A 24,488-nucleotide genomic window follows, 5' to 3' on the forward strand; every position below is an offset into this window, starting at 1 on the left:
ATATCAATCTTCGTCTCCGGACCATTACAGAAACCCTCGTAACGTCCAACATCTCATCGGGACTCTGAACAACATTCGGTTACCAACATCAATAATTTAACTATATTTAAACGTCACTGAACCTTAAGTGTGCAGACCCTGCGGGTTCGAGAACTATGTACACATCACCGAGACACTCTTCGTTCAATATCCAATAGAGCTACCTGGATGTCCATATTGGATCCTACATATTCTACAAAGATCTTTATCGGTTGAACAAGTATGTCAAGGATTCAGTTAATCCCGTATAACATTCCCTTTGTCCTTCGGTATGTTACATGCCCGAGATTCGATCGTCGGTATCTCTATACCTATTTCAATCTCGTTACTGGCAAGTCTCTTAGCTCGTTCCGTAATACAAAATTTCGTGGCTAACTCTTTATTCACATTTCTTACAAGGTTTGTTTGTGATGTTGTATTACCGAGTGGGCCCTAAGATACCTCTCCATCATACGGAGTGACAAATCCGAGTCTTGATCCATGCTAACTCAACGGACACCTTCGGAAATACCTATAGATCACCCTTATGGTCACACAGTTACGTTGTGACATTTGATACACATAATGCATTCTTCTGGTGTCAGTGAATTACATGATCTCATGGTCATAGGAATATATACTTGACATGCAGAAAACAGTACCAATAAAATAACACGATCATATGCTATGTTTATAGTTTGGGTGTTGTCCATCACATCATTCTCCTAATGATGTGATCCTGTTATCAAGTGACAACACTTGTCTATGGATAGTTAACCTTAACCATCTTTGATCAACGAGCTAGTCAACTAGAGGCTTACCAGGGATAGTGTTTTGTCTTTGTATCCACACATGTATTTGTGCTTCCATTCAATAAGATTCTATCATGGATAATAAACGATTATCTTGAAATTGGAAATATAATCAAAACTATTTTATTATTTTCTCTAGGTTATATTTCCAAAACCCCATAGTATAATAACTCACAATGGATTCAGTTTCACAGCTCAGCACGTAAAGGACTAGGGTGCCAACATGGGCATCAAGCTTGATTACGCCTGTCGGTGTCAAAATTGGTTGATCTCAAGTTGCGGGTCTGAACCGTTGATCTCGGGTCGATGGGTAACAAGGGGTGAAGGAGACAGTGTTTACCCAGGTTTGGGCCCTCTTAATAGAGGTAAAACCCTACGTCATGGTCTTGTTGTATTGATGAAGTAGTACGAAGTACATTGTTTGATCTACCTCGAGATCGACTGTTGTGGTCAAAAATCATAATCGTAATGAGGTTAAGGTGTCCTACGAACTATGAATACCTGGTTTATATAGATAAGAGGGATGCTAGGGTTACACAAAGTTGGTTACGATAAGGAAGGAATATGCCGATTACTACGTCGGCTTGTATGGCACACCAAGTCTTCGTGAGAGTCCATCTTGATTCTCACATCACCAAGGATGGTCAAACGGTCCAAGAGTCTGGCCCATGAGAATTGATAAGCCTCCTAAGGACCCCTTAGTCCAGGACTCCCTGAATAGCTACCGAACTAGCCTCCAATGTCGAAACCTTTAACCAGTGGCTGCTTCATAGAGTCTTCGGTTTGCGAGCCGAGTTCTTCTCTTCCTTTGACTAACAATAGTTTGGCCATTGATGGAATTTATTCCTTCACACACACAAAAACATATATATATATATATTTCAATTTCCATGCCGGTCGTTTAAGCATGAATAGTGTTTTCCTCCTCTATCTGAAAGGTCACGGCTGGTCAAGGCCTACAACCCTTTACGAAAGAGAAGTTCGAGACCGTTTTTACTCACACATTCCATCACGAAGATCGTGTCCCTCTTTTCTAGTGATATGGTTTATGAATTGGGTTATCCCACACGCCCATAACGACACGGTTTTATCGGGGAATGGCGGAGTTCACGGCGTAGTGGTGGGTCTTTTGGTACTTCGGCGATCCATAAAAGGTAAAACTGCCTCCATATCCCCCTGAGGCATTCCAGATCTCACAATGTTGTTGTCGTTCCCATACCCCAAAGCTCCAACGCTCAGGCCCTCCTTCTCTTCTCGTTTCCTCGAACTCCTAACTTAGTCCAGCGATGGCCAACTCAGGTTCCAAGGGCAAGTGGGAGGCCTCCTGCATCACCGAGAGGGACGTCTTGGAGCTGAAGAGCTCTGGTTACCTACCGGAGAACATAGCCCACCGTGCTCCAGAGAAGGGTCGGGTTATACCTACACCAAAAGATGGGGAGAGTGTAGTTTTTCGTCCTCATTTTCTTCGGGGTTTGTGTTTTACCCTTCACCCCTTTGTTCAGGGCATCATGTTTTACTACGGGCTCCACTTCCATGATCTTTCTCTAAACTCCATCACACATCTCAGCCTTCATCACACTCCGTGAAGCATTTCTACGGGTCCAACCCCACTTTGGCCTATGGCTGAAAGTTCTCAAGCTAAGCCCAAGGTCGTCAATGGTGAACAGGCCGACTGTTATGGGGGGCGATGATCAACAAGCTTGTCGGGGCCAAATGGCCAAAGGACACCTTCATAGATACCGTCAAGGCATGGCAAAAGGAGTGGTTCTACATCACTGAGCCGCACAGTGCTGGAATGGAAAATCCTCCAGCAATTAGGTCTGGTCCTCCCACACGCCTTGTGTCCTAGACGAAAGTGGCCTTGGATTGGGTGGAGGCATCGGAGGTGAAGGAGCTCACAAAGCAGATCTCCAATCTACTGGAGAATAAGATCGAGCTTTCCAACGCAATCGAGGCACTACAAGAATCAGACTCTTTGCCGTCAGCCAAAACGGAGGGCAATAGGTGATCCACCGACGGCAAAGGTCTTTGCCGTCTGCCTCCTATCGGCAATGTTCCTACGACTACTTTCGATGGCATATCACCTTATTTGCCGTCAGTCTTCCTGAAGCAGATGGCAAAGGTCTTTGCCGTCAGTCTCTTGCTCTGAGCAGACGACACACATGCTTAGACGGCAGCCAACGGGCAACGCCTCGATTAGGGCTAACGGAGGCTTTGCCGTCTGCCTACCTCCCTCTCTGTGTCGTTTGCCTCCCTCCCTCTCTTTGTCGTCTGCCTCCCTCCCTCTTTGTGCCGCCCGCCTCCTGTCGGCTCTTTGCCGTCTACCTCCCTCCCTCTCTTTGACGTCTACTTCTATGGGCCAGCGCAGGAATCATCCCTTTGCCGCCAGCCTCCCTCCCGCTGTACCCTCAACCTCCTAAGGCAGCGGACGGCAAAGAGACTATATGGCCAGTTGCTGCTGCCCCAGGTTGCACAGCTGGGTGCCATGTGGCACCTTTGTCATCCGCACCCTGATGGCCAAGGCCTTTGCCATTAGCCGGCAGACGACAAAGAGCTCATATTGTCATAGTTTTGTTTTTTTGTTTATTTCACAGCACATATACATATACATAGCACATATATAAGTAAGAGCACATATACATATACATAGCACATATAATTCATAGCACATATATAGGTCACAACACATATTCATAGCACAAAGTTTCATCCATATATATACATATACATATAGTTCCACATATACAGTTCATCCATATATACATATACATATAATTCCACATTGTTCGTCAATTCAAACGAAAACTAGAACTAAAGAACTCCATCAATGCCAGCTTCCATGCATGTAGTACATCCAATCTACAAAATGGGAATAAGAAAGTCAGAAGAAGAACAAGAACGACATATATATGACAAATAAGCTAAATTGAAGAAGAAAGAGAAGAAGCAAGAATAGAACAAGGAGAAGAAAAACAAGAACAAGGAGGAGGAGGAGGAGGAGGAGGAGGAGGAGAAGGAGAAGGAGAAGGAGAAGGAGAAGGAGGAGGAAAAGAAGAAGAAAAGAAGAAGAGAAGAAGAAGGATAAGAAGGAGGAAAGAAGAAGAAGGAGAAGAAGAAGGAGAAGAAGGAGGGCTCCTTCTCCTTCTTCTCCTCCTTCTCCTTCTTCTCTCCTTCTCCTCCTCCTTCTTCTTCTTCTCCTTCTCCTTCTCTTCTTCTCCTCTTCTTCTCCTTCTCCTTCTCTTCTTCTCCTCTTCTTCTTCTTGTTCCTTCTTTTCATTTCTCCTCTTCTCCTCTTCTCCTCTTCTTGGAGATAAATTAGCTAACTATGTCTTTTTAGAGCTAAATTAGCTAACTATGTCTTTTTGGAGCTAAATGGGCTAATTATGTCATTCTAGAGGAAAACAAGCTAAGTATGTAATATTAATGAGCTAACTAAGGTTCTTATGCCATTTTGAGCTTATTATGTATTTTAGGACCTTAATTAGTCATTTTATTGAGCTAACCAAGGTTCTTATGCCATTTTGAGCTTATTATGTCTTTTAGGAGCTTAATTAGTCACTTTATTGAGCTAACCAGGGTTCTTATGATGTTTTTACCTAACTAAGCTAATTATGTCATTTTGGAGGATAATTAGCTAAGTATGTTTTTGTTGGGGAAAATAAGCTAAATTGAAGAAGAAAGAGAAGAAGCAAGAAGAGTAGAAGGAGAAGAAAAAGAAGAAGCAGAATGAGAAGGAGGAGGAGAAGAAGAGGAAAATAAGAAGAAAATAAGAAGAGAAGAAGAAGGAGAACAAGAAGGAGAAGAAGAAGGAGAGAAGAAGATGATGATGAAGAAGAAGAAGGGCTCCTTCTCCTTCTTCTCCTCCTTCTCCTCCATCTTCTTCTTCTTCTCCTCCTCCTTATTCTTCTTCTCCTTCTCCTTCTCTTCTTCTTCTCCTCCTCTTCTTCTTTGTCCTTCTTTTACGTTCTCCTCCTCTCCTCTTCTTGGAGGTAAATTAGCTAAGTATGTCTTTTTGGAGCTAAATGGGCTAATTTTTTCATTTTAGAGGAAAACAAGCTAAGTATATAATATTAATGAGCTAACCAAGGTTCTTATGCCATTTTGAGATTATTATGTCTTTTAGGAGCTTAATTAGTCATTTTAATGAGCTAACCAAGGTTCTTATGATGTTTCTACCGAACTAAGCTAATTATGTCATTTTGGAGGATAATTAGCTAAGTATGTCTTTGTTGGGGAAAATAAGCTAAATTGAAGAAGAAAGAGAAGAAGCTAGAAGAGAAGAACGAGAACAAAAAAAAGGAGAGAAGAAGAGAAAGAAGAAGAGAAGAATAAGGAGAAGAAGAAGGATAAGAAGGTGGAGAGAAGAAGAAGAAGGAGAAGAAGGAGGAGAGAAGAAGAAGAAGAAGGAGAAGAAGGAGGGCACCTTCTCCTTCTTCTCCTCCGTCTCCTTCTTCTTCTCCTTCTTCTTCTCTTCTTCTTTTGTTGTTCTTCTTATTCCTTCTTTTCATTTTCCTATTTCAATTGAGCTTATTATGTCATTTTTGAGCTAAATTAGCTAATTTATGAAACTAGTGGTTTCACTACCCATTTTGGAGCTAAATTAGCTAATTTATGAAACTAGTGGTTTCACTAGCCATTTTTCATAGTAGAAATCAAGTAGGAGCTTATTATGTCATTTTGAAGAAAACTTACCACACTGGTCATCAAGGAGGAGAAACACCAGGGTTGCTCGCATCGACTTCGTTTGGAGAGGGTTGTCCTGGAGAAGGGTCGTGCGATGCCGCTCGGGAGTTATTCTGTAGAAAAGATATTTTGGAATGTCTCAGTGATCATGATGACACTCAATTGTTAATACTAGTTTATAATGACTATTGAAATGAAACTCATTGTGCCAATCGCAGAGAAGACGGGCATCAGTGGAGGGGATTGACCGGTCTTCTCGCACATAGACTGAACATTCGGTTTTGAAGAGTCGGACATATTAGTTAGTAATGAGACAGACATTACACACATGATTTGGCTAATGTAAAAAAGAAACTTACCACAATAAGCTCGTACATGGCCAAGTTAGACGCCTCATTCCGGGCCCTCTCCTCCTCAATCAACCGAGCCGTGGTCGGGTCCCTCTCCTCCAGAGCAGCCTGCGGAGCAGCCTGGCTTGCCAATCTCTCTTTCGCAAGAGCAGCCCGGTTTGCCGCTCTCTCTTTTTGACGAGCAACCTGCAACACCATTCCTCGTTACCACAATGATGATCGATGGCCACACACACAATGAAATGGATGAAAGTTTTCTAAGTTCGTACAACTAACCTTGATGGCAAGATCGACTAGCCATGGCGAGGCGTTATCTCACGATAGGAGCTTGACTGGCGCGCCTTGATATCCGGGAGAGTGAGTGGACAACATATTATCCCATCTCCAATGGCTATCGAGCCATGGGGCCTCCCGCCACCAGATAATATCACCAGCTCTGGATCCAAAGGTTCCTGGCTCGGGTTAAATTCCTCCCCTTTCCAAGCCTTCCATGTGTCCCTGTATTTCACGAGCTTGTGGTGGGATGAGATGTTAGTGAAGTTATTTGGATCATCCAGGTCGGACTCAGAGAATGCCTTGGCCTTCTTGTAGGAGGCGGTATGGGCCATGCCATAAAGGTCGTACAACTCTGCCAACTCCGTCTTATTGTGATGTGCCTAAAAGAGAGGAACAAAGTATTAGTAAGGGGCTCAATCTAGCATGAAGAATGAATTGCATGAATCATCAAGCAAACCACATACCCAGTTTTGTCTGAACTGAAGTAAGTTGGCGCTGCCTTGATGGTGTGGCACACCAACCATTTGGCTACGCCAATCCTTCGCATTGTCGTGGATGGCTCGCCAGTTGCCTGTGCACCACTCACCCACCAACGCCTCCCAACAATCCATCTTACCCGCACACCATCTCGGGGGCACCTATAAGTTATTAGAAAGAATTTTGAGCGCTACGGCTATGAATCAAATCAAGAAAACTATGTACAAGGCCTTAAGAATAGGTAATTACCTCCATGTACTGCTCCTTCTCCACATACTTTCCGCGGCAATCCTTCTTCTATTTCTTAATACCATGCATTGTGTAGTAGTCTCGAATGGCCTGCGGCCGAGCCTCATGGCGTAAGTTTTGTAATAACCGCCTACACTCGGCCTCGATAACCTTGGCCGCCTCCTCCTCATATCTCTCCTCACACCTATAGAAGGTCCGCAATCAAACGAGACAACACCGGTTAGTACAATAATTAGCTATATTGTTAATTTTGGTTTGTGTAAAAGGATAATTTACTCAAAAGTTGTTAATCACCATCTCGGCCCTCGTGTGGCACAAGACACCATCTATAATCTCCTCCGACGGGGCCTGCGCGGCCTGGTAGTGCTCCCAGGTAAATCCTAGTGTAGGAACCTGACCCTCACCAGGCAACGTGACAAACCCCGGGAAATTTGTCCGTCAAAGCACACCAAGGACGTTGTTCGGCTTAAGGACTCCAGCAGGGTGTTTCTATCCCTTGTAGTACGATAAGGTCAATGCATTAGATATTTCAAGAAACTTGAAGGCAGAAGCTAAAAAAAAGAGTAAATGTACTTACCTATCCCCTTCAGGTTTAATCACCGGCCTCTGCTCGCGGGTAGGCGGCGCGATCAGGAGACGTGTACTACCACGCTTGTACACGGTGGCCCTGTCCACCTGCACTTTTCCCTCTCTATCCGTAGACTTATCCCCGCCATCAACAGAAAAGCCACCCGGACCCTCAGTCCAATCCGGCACCTCGGTCCGATCTGGCGAGGCACCCCATCTGGGCGTCTCCACGTCAGCCGAAGCATGTGTGGTAGGAGTCTCCTCGGATGTAGCCTCATGAACCGGAGTCTCGTGGGCTGAAGGCACCTCGACCCGAGGCTGATCCTGGACCAGAGTCTCATGGACCGAATGCTCGTGCACCCGAGGCTCCTGGACCGGAGTCCCCGTAGCCTCCTCTGCAAACGGGTCCACCATAGTAGTCATGTGCTCGGTAAATGAGCTGGTGGTGTTGGCGAGGACGGAGCCACAGTCCGCCTACCTCTTCCGCGGCCACCATCTCTCCATGTACCCTTCATCTTCTTTCCTATCCGACGAAGAACCACCCGCGGGTGGTGTCGTCAGAATGTGTGCCAAGGCTCTACGGATAGATAGGTGTGGAATGGAAGTACCACCCCTCGTGCAGGCCGCCAAAGAAGAACCCGTCGAGCGATCTGGACCCGCGCCCACCATCTTTCAACACCTGCTGACCATCCATGATAAATATTCAAAGAAATTAGTACAACATAAAAAAATTGAATAACTGACATGAATAATAATATGTACATATACAATTTAAGTTGGGAATCTTACAAACTAATAATCATCATCAATAAATGCATCATCATCATCACTATCACGCATGTCTTCATGAATGACGTGCTCATCGTGTTCAACGACAGGAAGTTGTGGAAGGCCTTTCTATAATCGGTCAAGCATTGACAGGTCATCCGCGTGAGTAACCTCTCCTAGTTCTAGCGTTGCTGGTTCTGGCTCAGGGGCGAAGTCAAATTCATTGTCGCTGTCTACTTCAATGTTCTGGGGTGAAGCACGAGGTTCTTGAAATGTTCTGGGCTGAAAAACGTTTCTTGGAAGAATTCTCCATCATATGTGTCTGGGTTAATGTGAGGTTCATAATCCTGTTCATTTGGGGGAGGTGGTCTAACACGTGGCGACACTTCATAAACAACATACCAACCTTCCAGTTCTTATCAGTTTGGCATGCCTATGGTAGATAGAAAACTTGGGTCGCCTGTTGAGCTGTAATATCGACATCGGGAACATCTAAATGGGTATTTGGATTGATTTCGTATAGTCCTATATGTTCATAAGTCCTTCTAACCTCCTTCGGATGGAACCAATAACATTCGAAGACTACGACGTTCGGTGGGTTTTCAGCATAGAATTGAAGTTCATAAATTGCTTCAACTCTTCCATAATACTCGATACCACCTTTGCCGATAGCAGAGATAACAATTTTTAGATTTCCGGTCGGCCATAGAGAGCTCTTTGCCAAAGGTACGAAAGAGATACCCGTTGATGTGGTATTTCTCAAATGAACGAACCTTATAGTCAAAACCATTAGTGGCTTGTCTCAATTCGGTGTCCATAGACTCTGAATTTACCTACAAGTTTAATACAAAACGATTGTTGCATTAGCCGAAAGTTAGACCAAGAAATGAAATGGTCCATTATTGATAATTACCGTTTGTTTGAACCAAGAGATGGAACCGGGATAGCCGCCTCCATGCTTTGCCAGAAGCTCATACTCTTCGACGGAATCATTTTGGATCACCGCTCCATCCGAGAATTTGGCGACGTATCGGTTGTATGAAATATCCGGGAATAAGAGCAGTTCAAAGGAATTAGAAGTTACGGAAAAATATACCGAGAACTTACTCAATGTACGTCCGCACTTTTGTTAGGTTGTTGAAGATATACAACGAAATGTTCCGCCATTCTTCGACATCCAACGTTATGGGTTTCGAAATACCGGCTGGTGCGAGCTTCCCTTTGAAAAGGTTGAGGTTCGATCGACCTTTTTTAGGGTTTGCATCATAGTACTATGGCTTCGGATTATACAAATGATGATTTTTGGCTTCGTAGTGTGCCGTCACAAAATTTTCCACCTCCTCAGTAATGAATGTCTCAGCCATCGATGCTTCAATTCTACGCTTATTTTTACATTTAGCTCGAAGCGTCTTCTGCATCCTCTTAGTTGCATAGTACCAACGATTTTGCATGGGCCCACCCAATCTTGCCTCGGTCGGTAGATGTAAAATCAAATGCTGCATTAGATCAAAGATGTCACATCCCTGACACCTTAAGCAAGTTAGCTTTGTGCTCATGTTTTCTTTGCATTGCATCTAGGAAATTTTCAACAAGAACAAAGTAAGTGGTGAAGGAAAACTCAAAACCCTAGCCACTTCTTTAAATAAAGGAAATCTCAAACTAGTTAAAATCAATGAACCCAAAATGGCCTCAAGAAAAGTTCAAACTTTCTGATAAATCATGAAAGTATATGAGCAATGAAGAAAACCTTTTTATTGACACTTTAAGCATTTTAAATAAATGCAAAAAGCTACTGGATTCAAGTTTTAAATTTGAAATCAGAAACTTTAAACTTTGAAAAATGTTGAAAACTTTAGGAATGATTGGAAATATTCCAAAAAATATTCTAAGGTGCTAAACATAGTTTTTACAAACTATTTGGGAGCTGAAATAAATAGCAAATCAATTTTAGTATTTAAAACAGAAACAAAACAGAAAGAAAATGGGAAAACCTTACTTGACGCTCACCTGGCTCGGCCCATCTTCTTCTGTCGTCTTCCTCCCCTGCCAGTGGACAGCAGGAGGTGGCCGCCGCGTACTCCGGCGCGGCCACGCACCTGTGCGCCTGCCTGGCCGTCGCTTCGCGCTGGCAAGCACGGGGATAAGCTCCCCGAGCTCGTAGCTATCCATTCCCCAGCTCATTCCCCCCCCCCTCTCCTCTCGGTTCCCTTGATCCCCTCTGCCGCCATTGATAGGAGCTCGACCTCGAGCTGCCCGTTCCCCTAGCCATAGGATCCTCATTCTGAGTGTGACGTTAGCTCCGCCTCGTCGATCTGGTCCTCCCTGCAAAAGCCGAAGCCTTCCCGAGCCGTGCAACACCCTCGGCACCATCGTCTTCAACCTTCGGCCGCCGGCGAGCTCTGCTCGATTCGTCGCCCTTGGTGCTTCCCCGAGCCATCTAAGCCCTTCTCTGCACTCCTCGTGAGCTTGCGCATCTTTTCCCTAAGCTCTCCCGATCGATCCCCTCCTCTAGGCTTAGTTCCATCGGAGCCCGACGAGGACCGCCGCTGCAGCTCGTCGCTGGTAGCCCTTCGGTGAAGGGTTGGTCCGTCTGAGGCCACCAGCAGCCTCAGGACATCACTTAGATGCTTTAGGTGCCCAGCCCCGCGCGTTTTGACCCTGTATTCGATGGCTTCGACGATGGCCGAACTTGGTCGCCGCCAAGCTCGTCGCCGGCGTTGATTCCGGCCACCCCAGCCCCTGGGGCTTGTTCCATCGTGCGCGCCGTTGAGTGGCCGTTCTCCCTGTGGTCTCTGCCGTAAGTTTGGTCGTCAGAGGCGAGTTTCCGATGCCCTCCACCGTACTGGTGGTCGCCGGAGGCTCCCCGCCGGCGAGGACGACCTCGCCGCCGGTGGATCTCAGCTGGCCTGAGCCACTGACGTGTGGGGCCAGCCTTTGGGAGATTAAGAATAATAAAAATCAAATCAAATAAGTTTATAAGACACTGACATGTGGGTCCTGTAAGATTAATCAGCAAATTAAGTTTAATTTTAATCTAAAACTGGCCAGAGACACTGACCAGTGGGGCCCACTGGTCAGGTTTGACTTTCAACGGCCGGTTGGACCTGCTGACGTCATGCTGATGCAGTAAAGGGATTTTCCAGTATAAAAATAATTCCAGAAATGTTTAAAACTTCAAAAATTCATAGAAATTAATCTGTAACTCCAATGAAAATAATTTATATATGAAAAAGTATCAGAAAAATTCAGGGAATCTGAATATGTCATTTTCAGACATGTTTGAAAATGTTACAGAACCCAAACATGTAGATTAATGAATAAGTCAATTCTTATAAATACTTTATAAATGGAATATGGAAAATATTTGATTTTCACTATGATTGACATGATCAAATACTGTCCTAATTACAAACCAGCAACTTAACATGTCATCCCATGCCTGTTAACATCAAGTTGATCTAAGCATCAGGTCGAATCAATTAAAATGGTATCCGAGAATACCTCGTTTGAAGTGATATTTGAATGTGATTCAAATCAACTTCAAACCTAATACATGTTAGTTATAATAGTATATCACCTTGCATTCTCATGCCATGCTCATGCATCATCTTGATTGCATATGCTTGATATTGATTGTTGTCATTCCTTCCGGTAGGCTCCGCTCCCCCGGATTCCACCGAATATCCGTCTGACGGATATTGTCACTCCTCTGAGCAACAAGGCAAGCAACCATTTTGATCATCTCGATAAATCCCATGTTCTTGGTCCTGCACTTACTTATTGCATTAGGATCAAATGATTCAACTGCTTTTGCCACGTTAGTTGAACCCACTTCCTTTGCATGACCTATCCTTGTCACAGTAAATAGCCGAACCTTGCAACCTAGCATACCTGGTAGTTGCTTGAGCCATGATGTGCCTTATCCTGCTATGCATGCTATGCTTAGAGTTGTGTATGGTGTGTCATCTGGGAGATGAACAGAATTGTGAGAATGTGTTCGGTAAGCAAAGGTTGTGTGTCGAACCTGATTTGGTAAAGGTACCGGTGAAAGGCTGTGTAGGAGTACATGGCGGGTTGTTTCATTGGAACCGTCCTTAGGAACTGAGTTCCGTGTATGTAATCCAAGACTAGATACTACCACACGTTGGGATACTTAATTGACCCTCTCTACTTATTAATCGCTTAGTGCTCGGTCTAGGAGTTGCAAGCAGTTTCTGGTGTTTATAGTCATGCTGGAGGCCGTGCATAGCGCTGACCTGAGAGGTGGGCTGTGATGCGGTAGGCTGTGGCACGGTGTACCAAGTGGCACCCGGATGGTGGGCTTGGGAACCCTGCGCACATCGTTTGGGGCCGTGGCGGAAACCTCGGCCGAACTTCCATGCGGGTTACCCTCAGATAGGCGACAAACCTGGACTAGGTACTAGTGTGGTTAACGGTCGTGGCCGACTCCCTCGATGGGCTTCAACTTGAAGGTTGCCGAGGTGCATGACGTGCACATGGCGATAAGTGGCGAGAGCGTGTGTGACGAAGTACCCCCCTACAGGGTTATGATCTATTCGAATAGCCGCGTCCTCGGATCTGGACTACTTGGAGACATATGTTGTTCATAGATAACTTCAATGACTACTCATAAAATTGTCAAGATAAGTGTGAGTGTTGTGGATGACATTTCCGTATGGAGGCGGAATGATTCCACGATGGTGTATTGTTGTGGTGTTAGTGGACTCGTGTGCGAGAAATCAAGTTGTCAAAATTATTTAAAAATGCAAGTTGTCTAGCCACGAGTCAAATGCTGGCTTTCCGCATGAAACCCCACAATACCTTATTGATACTTTGCATGAGTAGTTAGTTATCCTAAAGTCTTGCTGAGTACCTTCGTACACATGTTTGTGCAATAAATGTTGCAGAGGTTGCTAATGACCCTAATGGAGGGTTCTTCGTAGACGTCGACGACGACGAGTAGCTGGTGTCCCAGCTACGATCTGGCCCTAGGTTGGGTCTGTAGTATAGTCACGCCATGTGCCTTCTAGTTGCACCTGTCTGTACTCAGACAGTTTTAAACTCTTCCACTGGCTTGTAACTGAATGACTGCTATTATGGGTCGTGAGACCCTTACTGTGTAATATTGTGTGTGGGGCTCTTCCGAGCCTCTTAAATAAAGCTTGTATGTTTATGGTTATGTTGTGATGCCATCGATGTATCTATACATATCGGTATGCCATGTGTACGTGTGTCGTACTTGATATGTATGGGGTTCGATTACCTAGTCGTGAATTTTGGTAACACTCCTTACAGGGAAATGCCCCTTTGTGATCCAACGGGCCATGGTAGTTCGCTACTGCTCCGGACACATTGGTTGACCGGCGTGTGTCCTTCTTAGCTGTTGTGTCTGTCCCCTTTGGGGAAATGTCACATGATGTAATGGAGTCCTTGTAGCTTGCTATGACTCGTCTACACTCGCTGGTGACCGACGCCTGGTTTGTTGGGTCATGTATGCCCGTCCTTGTGCGGTACTGCCACTTTGGTTTATGACTATACTTGTCGATCCGGGTTCTTTGACATTGGAATGCTAGCGACACCATTGCATACGTGAGTCAAAAGACGCAAACGGTCCCGGCTAAGGTAAGGCTGCAGCCGTGGAGTTAAACGTGCGTGAGACCGCAAAGGGATGCGATGTGTTACAGGCTGGATTCCTATGGCTTAGGATCGGGGTCCCGACAAAAGAAGTCCGGCGGAAAGATCTTCTCTAACTTGCACAGCAACTCCGGTGCAAACTCCTCCATGTCGTCTACCACGCCAGGCGACAATTCTTTCGCACAAAGAACACTGAAGAAATAGCTCAGCTTCGCCAGTACTAGCCATTCATCCTCAGGAAGAAAGCCATGTAACATCACCGGCATTACCCGCTCAAGCCATATGTGCCAATCGTGACTCTTGAGACCAAATATTTTTAATTTTTCAAGACTCGCTCCCCTCTTTAGATTCGCTGCATACCCATCGGGGAACATCAAGTGCATTTTGACCCACAAGATAATTTCCCTCATAGCTGGCCTTCCAAGATTGAACCTTGCTTTTGGCTTCCACCACTTCTGCTTTCCTTTCCCTTCTCGCATGTTTTGTAATGGTCTCTGATATAGTGCTTCTTGATCGACTCTAGCTTTAGTATTATCCTTTGTCGTCCCATCTATGTCGAACAATGTACCAAAAATAGCCTCTCCGATATTATTTTCAGTGTGCATCATGTCGATATTGTGTGGAAGAAGGAGGTCTTTAAAGTAAGGCAAATCCCACAATCATGGCTTATGAGTCCAGGCATGTTTTGAATTATACCCCTTGAAATACCCTGGATGCTCTGGATCAGGCTCAAGGGTGTTTAACTTATCCAGGATATGTTGCCCTGTCAACGCAGGTGGTGCCAAGTTTTTGACAACTTTACCTTTGGTAAAGTTCTTCTTGTCTTTTCTGAACTGATGGTCAGGATCCAGGAACTATCTATGCAAGTCAAAGCAAGAAGACCACATGCTGCTTCTACCGAGTCCGTCGCTATGTCCGATACTTTTGATGATGCTTCTACTACTATTCATGAGATTGGTCTACTTGGTTATTTTATTGAGTCTTAGATTGCTAAGGCTGCGAAGCAGTCTGGAATTCAAATTCATGTTACACGCTACCCCATTAGTAGATACTTTGGTTACCCAGACTTGAGTGGTCTCAGGGAAAGAATTCTTGATGATGATTATATATAACTTGATGATGATTTATGCAGGGAGCTTATAGAGTCTGCTGACTCTGACCCTGCTTCTGTTAAGAAGTTGCTTGAAAAGCATTCTATGAAGAACAAATTTACTCCTGATCCTAAATTTGCTTCATCTCCTATTTGCATTGAGGTTGCTGATTTTGATTTCCCTGTCGATCTTTCACTTATATCCATAGTTGAAGCTGACCCCTTTTATGGCAAAGAAAATGACGATGCTATTGCACACCTTACCAAACTCACTGAGTTAGGTGGCTTATTCACTACAGAGGACAAGAAGAGAAATTATTATGTTACTAAGTTACTTCCTTTCTCTTTGAAGGAATATGCTAAAGCATGGTATGATGCACTACCATGTGTGTAACATCCCAAAATTATAAATTTTGTAATGTTAATATAATTATTAGATTGATTGTTTGTTTGTTTGAGTGATTGAAACTTGAGTGGAATTTCAAACTTCTTAAAAAAATGAGAGGGAATAAAATGACTTCCCAAAATTTTCTATTCTGAATCCCTTTTCATTTTTGAGTTTGAATATTTTCAAAACCCTTTGAAAAAAAATCAAACAAGAGGAGGAAAATGACACTCCAAAATCAAAGACGATGTCTCGATTCAAATTTTAAGTATTTGCTATTTATTTGAAAATGAAATTCCTTTTCATTTTAAAGTTATTGCAAAAAAATAAATTTTTAAAAAGTATTTTATTTGGTTTAGAAAATATGTTCATGTTATAGGGAATTTTATTCTGAAAATTTTGATATATAATATGCCTATATAAAATGTTCGCTCTATTTCATTTATACGTTTTCCTTCACTTTTTTTTCAAAAAAAAAACCGTACAAAAAAAAACTGACGAGGCCAACCAGCCCAGCCATGTGCTTGTGCTGTGCAGTGGCCGAATTGTTTTGGCCCATGCGGCACTTCCATTTCCCTCTTTTTTTCTATTTTGCCTACATTACGTATATGTTTAGTCCCACATTGCCTATCTATGGACCTTTAGACCTCCCTTTCACCTATAAATATAGACCCATAGGAGTACCCAAAAATCATCTATTTCGGGTTAAATCAATCTTTTGGTTTGACTAGATTTATTAAATAAAAAATATTCTCTTCTCTTCGGCAGGATTTCTCGAAGTCATCTCCTCATTGAAATTAGTTCTTACTCTGCATTCTAAAGATATTTCTCTTTGTATATTTTTTATATTCCCGTAATTACTATTTCTAGACTAGTATTCCTGCACTAGTATACGGTAGAGTAATTAGATTTGTCAATTAGTCTCTGTATTTACACATTAGTCCTAGAATTCTTTTAGACATAACACTTTTCTTTCGTAAAACAGCTTGGCCCTGATTTTTCAAATAGCCATAACTTTTTACTCGTTTATCCGAATTAGACGAAACCAACGCCTAGAGTTTCGTCTTCATCCCACCTATCCGGTGAACCTATCATATCAACTTTTTGTAATTTTCAAATTTCGAAATTTATTCACAGTCATATTCAAACTTCTTTTGATCATATCTCTTTATCCGTAGCTCCGTTTTAGATGAATCCAATTGCGTCGGATTCGTATCAAAGTAATCTTTCCGTTTGTATCATTAGTTTTAACTTTCAACTTATAATTTTGATCAAATCAGATTTATCTATTAGTGCCCAAAAGTGTTCACATCGTTCTAAGCCGATTCAATGTTATATTGAAGTATTTGTATCTTTTGATCCGCTATTTCAAATCTAGTAATTCTTTTCTCTACACACTCATATTGATCTCCTATATCGAGTGGCATAATTAGGTTGGACCTTTGAACATTACAAATATGAGCGATTCAAATTTGTATTCGAACATTCATTTGATCTTATCTTGCAAATCATATCACCTTTTCAATTGATTCCTTTTACCCCTAAACACTCATGTCATATATTTTTGTATGTAACCATCGTACTTCAGTTCAACTTCTCTTGACCTTCTGAATGCAAATTCAATTCATACTTCAATTCGCTATAACTTGTGTTGTAGTGCACCATTTCAAGAAATTATTGATACAAATAAATTCTTATGTCTTATAATATTTGTCAAACAACATTCATGTTGTTCTCCCAATATTTTTTATCATCTCCCGTAGTGTATGCAAGTCGAGCTTATATAGCAATAGTTGATCATCCTTTGACTCTTTTGAGTTGACCCCTTTCACCTTTCCTTTTACAACACTGTAAGGCCCTATCTTTTCTTATTAAATCTTGGTATGTTGTTATTTTGCACCAAGATATGTTTTTTATTATGTTCTTTTGGTTCTTCCTTTTTGCATGAATGTTTATTGAATGTTATTTCATTTACGATACATTGCTCGAAGTGTGACGAGTAGAATTATCAGGATTATGAGAGCGACTATCTTCATCAAGTAATACCAGGCAAGTCACGTTGATCATATTATTACCTATGTTTTATATGCATTGTAGTTCTACCTTTCTTCACCCAATTGCATGCAAAGTAGGTACTTGGAAATTTTGGATCTTGATGTAGTATCATGTGGTAGGCACCCACCCCCTTGTTACTTTGGTCGGGATGTTATTATGCTATGCTCCTAGTAGATGGGGTTTTGGTTGAGTGTTTCCCATGAGTGTTGTGAGAACTTAATAATCAAGACCTGAAGAACTCCAAGACTTGCAAGACCTCAGAACGAAATATACCTCTGGGTGAAGGACGGTTTAGATGGGCTCCGTGGAGAAACCAGTGGACGACCCGGGATGCATGGGGAAGCGCCATGACATCTTGCGGAAAGCTTCACCCAGGCTCAAAGAGACGGACGGATATTTTCAAGACCCAAGGCTTACCTGCACAGCCACAAGTCATTATGGGCTCTGGCTTGGTTGGACAACATGGTGACTCAGGACACGCGGTGCTACGAGATGGAGAAGAACGGTATGATTGGATGTGCACCGACAGAGGATCAGAGGAACCCGCTGAAAGACCATGTTTTGATCATCAGGTCTTCAAACACCCTGAAGTGCGAGGACATACACGGGGGCGATCAAATCTTGCGGGGAACGTGTGCAAAACTCTACAGAGTACTCAAACCTAATCGATTAGCCATGTCCACGGTCATGGACAACTTGAGCCAAAGGAACTGAAACTATCAGGAATTCTCAACACCATTATATATCTTTGATGTCGGTAATATTGATAAGTTGGGTATGAGAACTGGTTGGCGGAACCATCTCATTAACAACCAACAGCGTAGTTATTTTTTGCTTTTAGCCCCTCTCTTGTTGTAGGAGAAAACTTTGCTTTCCTCTAAAAAAAACTTACAGCCCCACCTTCCATATATGCATATAGTATAGATGATTTTCACCCCTCTCTTTTGTGACTTGCCGGCATATTCAATATGCTGACCTACACGGCTGCGACGTCTTATGTTGCAGATACTTTCTTCAACGAGTAAGAGTACGATTCAGGGTTACGGTGTGCACTCAACCTACCATTGGTGTTTATTGGGACTCCACACCCTTTGACTGTTTCCGTTGAGATTCTGAGGTATATATCAATTTTATGTTATTTACATGTGATTGCACTTTGATATATACATTGATGTACTGGGTGTGCCAGCATACTGATCCAAGGATGGCACAGATACACAGAGGCTTGACTCGTCTTGAGTCGGGTCACGACAGAAATGGTATCAAAGCACATGTTGAATGTAGGACGTGACCCTAGAAACTGGAAATCCCTTAGGAAATTATCTCTCAAAAATATTATTTCCAAGAACACCTTTTACTTCTCATCTCTTCTGATTTCATCGAATGTCCTCTCTCATCTCAAATAGTTTGACAATACCCCTTTGACCACATGAAGGATCAACTGAGTCCCACTTCAAAGTAAAGAGAATTTCACCATGCATTTGAAGAGTTGAAGATGCACCAATTGAAGACTCTCAAGACTTGAAGAATTCGAAGACCCTAAAGCGTTCGAATATTTATATGACCATTAGAAGTCCAAACCCCTATTATATACCCACGTTAGTTATGATGATTTGTGAGCCGTCATTGGTGTGTGTTTTCCTACAGCCACAAATAAAACCTATTCTCAAAAATATTGTTTGTATTGTGTGAATCCCCCTCTCTCTCTTACCCATCTCATCCCCAAAACCAAAACCCTACCAGATGGAGTATGAAGTTGGACTAGTAATCTCCGGACCAATGACCCAGCTGAAAGCTGAAACATGGATCCAGAACATGGAGAACCACTTCGGGAGCAATTTGATCTCAAGGAAGTATGAAGTGGCACACGCTCTTCAGTACTTTACACAAAGTGCTGCCATCTGGTGGAAAATGCATCATGCCATACAAGGATTTAGTGGAGCAGAAACCTGGGACGAATTCAAGAAGACTCTGTTGAGATCATGTCTGATTCAAAAGTGCTATGATAACCGGATGAACAAGCCTTGTGCATGCAATATTTGTGGATAAATAGGACACGCCCAGGAAGAACACAATGATGAATGCCCTCATTGTGAAGAAAAGCACTCATCATAGGAATTCCCAACTAGTCAGGTGACTTGTTTCTTGTGTGAAGGAACCACCCACTACCCAGCCCAGTGTCACATTTACCCCAAGGTGCAACAAGTTGTCAAGCAGCAGAAATAAGCAGTGAAGGAAACCCTCAAGAAGAAGATTCTAGTAGAACCTGTGATGAAGGAAAATATAGAAGACCCTGATGGACAAAACCTAACCAGATTTTTCTCCAATGCCTACTACTCATGTGGAGAAGAAGGACATTTATCAGAGGAATGCACGAAGGAAAGCCATAAATATCTCAGAAACTTCCCGACAGAAAAAGTAGAGTTGGATCCACTTCAAATGGAAGTACTAACCAGAATGAAGCAGTCCGGAAAGAAGAAAAAGTACACCAGCCATAGTCATATCCTGACACATAAACACCTGAGTCATATCAGATGTTTCAAGTGTAAGGAATTGGGCAACTACAACGATATGTGCCCAATAAGGAAGCAGGAAAACCAAGGAGTAATAGCAAACACCAAGAAGCCCCGAGACTTGTCAGAACTCATTTGTTTTCATTGCAAGGAAGCACGACATTATGCTAGTAATTGTCCACAAGGGAAGAAAGCTAAAATGGAGTAGTTAAGTTTTGACAATGGCAATAAGTGTGACATGAAGCACTCTTGTTTTCATGAGATTATGGAGTTAAATTTTGTAACGGAAGTCTCTAAGATTGTAATAACTTCATGGATCAATGGAATTTATGTGTCATGGTTTCCTATGTCGAAATTGTATGAGTTATTTCTCTATGAACAAATATCTCTGACCATTTCGAGGATATGAGAAAATATGGTCTATGCAGACATGAGTATATCTCATTTTAAGTGAGGTAGTAATCGGTAAACCCACAGGATCCAATGAGTAAGAATGTACCATGCATACCAAGGAGTCAAACCCACTGAATACCATCAAAGGAAATGCTAGATCATATCAAACTATGGGGGTGACAACAGTTGAATAATATACCATGGAATTGGAAATTTGTGGAGAGGTTTAATATGAAAAACAAACACTTTTATTGGTACACAGACCAATGGAAAAGGAAAATGAGTTCCACGAACACAACCGGTACCAAGGATATATCTCAGGATTTTCATGAAGGTAATCCCAAGAGCATGAAGGAATAAGCTATGATGGATCAGCAAACGTTTTTCTTAGGAGCATAGGAAAAACCTGAGAGTTGTGAAGTTACGATAGATGTTTTGTTCAGCTTGCAGAATCAATGGATTATCCGAACTTCGTTCATGGACAAGAGAAATTCTGCAATGCTTGTGAGGATGCCCGAGTGTTAAAATACGAGATTCGCTAAACCTTATACAGAGTAATGATTTGGGTGCGGAATGGATTGATCACCATGAAGACTTACTCTTATCATTCTCTTGCTATTCGGAATGGTAAATCAGAGAGACTTACCCATAGTGAGAGACGACGTTCTTTGAAGCTTTTGTTTACGCCTTAGAATGGTATGATGAAAGCCCCATGTACATGGAATTTGTTGTCACCCGTAGGAATTTTTTTTACGGTGAGGATGAAGCCAAGACCCTTTTCACTGCAGGATAACCACAAATGCTAGACCACCATGAGAATCATCGATAGGTTATTTAGAATGGTCACGAGACTTGTGAGTTAAGAAGACCCAGTGCAGGAAGAAGATTATATCAATGGAAGAGCACTCGATTTTGTTGGAAAACATTATGAGTATAATGAAAGATCATCACCACAAGAGTTATGATGAAGAATGTGACGAGCCAGATGCCAAGACCCCAAAGGACTGTTAAAAATTTGAGGGACCGGTAACTCTCATTTTAAGTGTGGTAGCACCTCACTTAGCAGGAGATTGGATTTGTTAGAAGACCTCCAAAACCTAAAACTTTTCTTTCTAGCCCCTTCGAATCTCGAGGACGAGATTCATTTTGAGTGTGGTAGTTTGTAACATCCCAAAATTATAAATTTTGGAATGTTAATATAATTATTAGATTGATTGTTTGTTTGTTTGAGTGATTGAAATTGAGTGGAATTTGAAACTTCTTAAAAAAATGAGAGGGAATAAAATGACTTTCCCAAAATTTTCTATTTTGAATCCCTTTTCATTTTTGAGTTTGAATATTTTCAAAACCCTTTGGAAAAAAAATCAAACGAGACGAGGAAAATGACACTCCAAAATCAAAGACAATGTCTCGATTCAAATTTTAAGTATTTGCAATTTATTTGAAAATGAAATTCCTTTTCATTTTAAAGTTATTGCAAAAAAATAATTTTTTACAAAGTATTTTATTTGGTTTTGAAAATATGTTCGTGTTATAGGGAATTTTATTCTGAAAATTTTGATATATAATATGCCTACATAAAATGTTCGCTCTATTTCATTTATACGTTTTCCTTCACTTTTTTTTTCAAAAAAAAACGTACAAAAAAACTGACGAGGCCAACCAGCCCAGCCATGTGCGTGTGCTGTGCGGTGGCCGAATTGTTTTGGCCCATGCGGCACTTCCATTTCCCTCCTTTTTTCTAGTTTGCCTACATTACGTATATGTTTAGTCCCACATTGCCTATCTATGGATCTTTAAACCTCCATTTCACCTATTAATATAGACCCATAGGAGAATCCAAAAATCATCTATTTCGGGTTAAATCAATCTTTTAGTTTGACTAGATTTATTAAATAAAAAATATTCTCTTCTCTTCGGCGGGATTTCTCGTAGTCATCTCCTCATTGAAATTAATTATTACTCTACATTCTAAAGGTATTTCTTTTTGTATATTTTTTATATTCCCCTAATTATTATTTCTAGACTAGTATTCCTATACTAGTATACGGTAGAGTAATTAGATTTGTCAATTAGTCTCTGTATTTACACATTAGTCCTAGAATTCTTTTAGACATAACACTTTTCTTCCGTAAAACAGCTTGGCCCTGATTTCTCAAATAGCCATAACTTTTTACTCGTTTATCCGAATTAGATGAAACCAACGCCTAGAGTTTCGTATTGATCCCACCTATCCGGTGAACCTATCATATCAACCTTTTGAGATTTTCAAATTTCGAAATTTGTTCACACTCATATTCAAACTTCTTTTGATCATATCTTTTTATTCGTAGCTCCGTTTTAGATGAATCCAATTGCGTCGGATTCGTATCAAAGTAATCTTTCCGTTTGTATCATAAGTTTTAACTTCTCAACTTATAATTTTGATCAAATCAGATTTATCTATCAGTGCCCAAAAGTGTTCACATCGTTCTAAGCCGATTCAATGTTATATTGAAGTATTTGTATCTTTTGATCCTCTATTTCAAATCTAGTAATTATTTTTTCTACACGCTCATATTGATCTCCTATATCCAGTAGCATAATTAGTTTCGACCTTTGAACATTACAAGTTTGAGTGATTCAAATTTGTATTCGAACATTCATTTGATCTTATCTTGCAAATCATACCACCTTTTTAATTGATTCCTTTTACCGCTAAACACTCATGTCATATATTTTTGTATGTAACCATCATACTTCAGTTCAACTTCTCTTGACCTTCTGAATGCAAATTCAATTCATACTTCAATTCGCTATAACTTGTGTTGTAATGCTCCATTTCAAGAAATTATTTCTACAAATAAATTCTTATGTGTTATACTATTTGTCAAACAACATTCATCTTGTTCTCCCAATATTTTTTATCATCTCCCATATTTTATGCAAGTCGAGCTTATATAGCGATAATTGATCATCCTTTGACTCTTTTGAGTTGACTCCTTTCACCTTTCCATTTACAACACCGTAAGGCCCTATCTTTTCTTATTAAATCTTGGTATGTTGTTATTTTGCACCAAGATATGTTTTGTTATTATGTTCTTTTGGTTCTTCATTTTTGCATGAATGTTTATTGAATGTTATTTCATTTACGAAAGATTGCTCGGAGTGTGACGAGTAGAATTATCAGGATTATGAGAGCGACTATCTTCATCAAGTAATACCAGGCAAGTCACGTTGATCATATTATTACCTATGTTTTATATGCATTGTAGTTCTACCTTTCTTCACCCAATTGCATGCAAAGTAGGTACTTGGAAATTTTGGATCTTGATGTAGTATCATGTGGTAGGCACCCACCCCCTTGTTACTTTGGCCGGGATGTTATTATGCTATGCTCCTAGTAGACAGGGTTTTGGTCGAGTGTTTCCCATGAGTGTTGTGAGAACTTAATAATCAAGACCTGAAGAACTCCAAGACTTGCAAGACCTCAGAACGAAATATACCTCTGGGTGAAGGACGGTTTAGATGGGATCCCTAGAGAAACAAGTGGACGACCCGGGATGCATGGGGAAACGCCATGACATCTTGCGGAAAGCTTCACCCAGGCTCAAAGAGATGGACGGATATTTTCAAGACCCAAGGCTTACTTGCACAGACAGAAGTCATTATGGGCTCTGGCTTGGTTGGACAACGTGGTGACTCTGGACAAGCGATGCTACGAGATGTAGAAGAACGGTAGGATTGGATGGGCACCGACAGAGGATCAGAGGAACCCGTTGAAAGACCATGTTTTGATCATCCGGTCTACAAACAACCTGAAGTGCGAGGACATACATGGAGGCGATCAAATCTTGTGGGGAACGTGTGCAAAACTCTGCAGAGTACTCAAACCTAATCGATTAGCCGTGTCCACGGTCATGGACAACTTGAGCCAAAGGAACTGAAACTATCAGGAATTCTCAACACCATTATATATATTTGATGTGGGTAATATTGATAACTTGGGTATGAGAACTGGTTGGCAAAACCATCTCATTAACAACCAACAACGTAGTAATATTTTTCTTTTAGCCCCTCTCTTGTTGTAGGAGAAAACTTTGCTTTCCACTAAAAAAACTTACAGCCCCACGTGCCATATATGCATATAGTATAGATGATTTTCACCCCTCTCTTTTGTGACTTGCCGGCATATTCAATATGCCGACCTACACGGCTGCAACGTCTTATGTTGGAGAT

The sequence above is a fragment of the Hordeum vulgare genome, chromosome 7H (assembly GCF_904849725.1).
Source record: "Hordeum vulgare subsp. vulgare chromosome 7H, MorexV3_pseudomolecules_assembly, whole genome shotgun sequence".
NCBI classification, from domain to species: Eukaryota; Viridiplantae; Streptophyta; class Magnoliopsida; order Poales; family Poaceae; genus Hordeum; species Hordeum vulgare.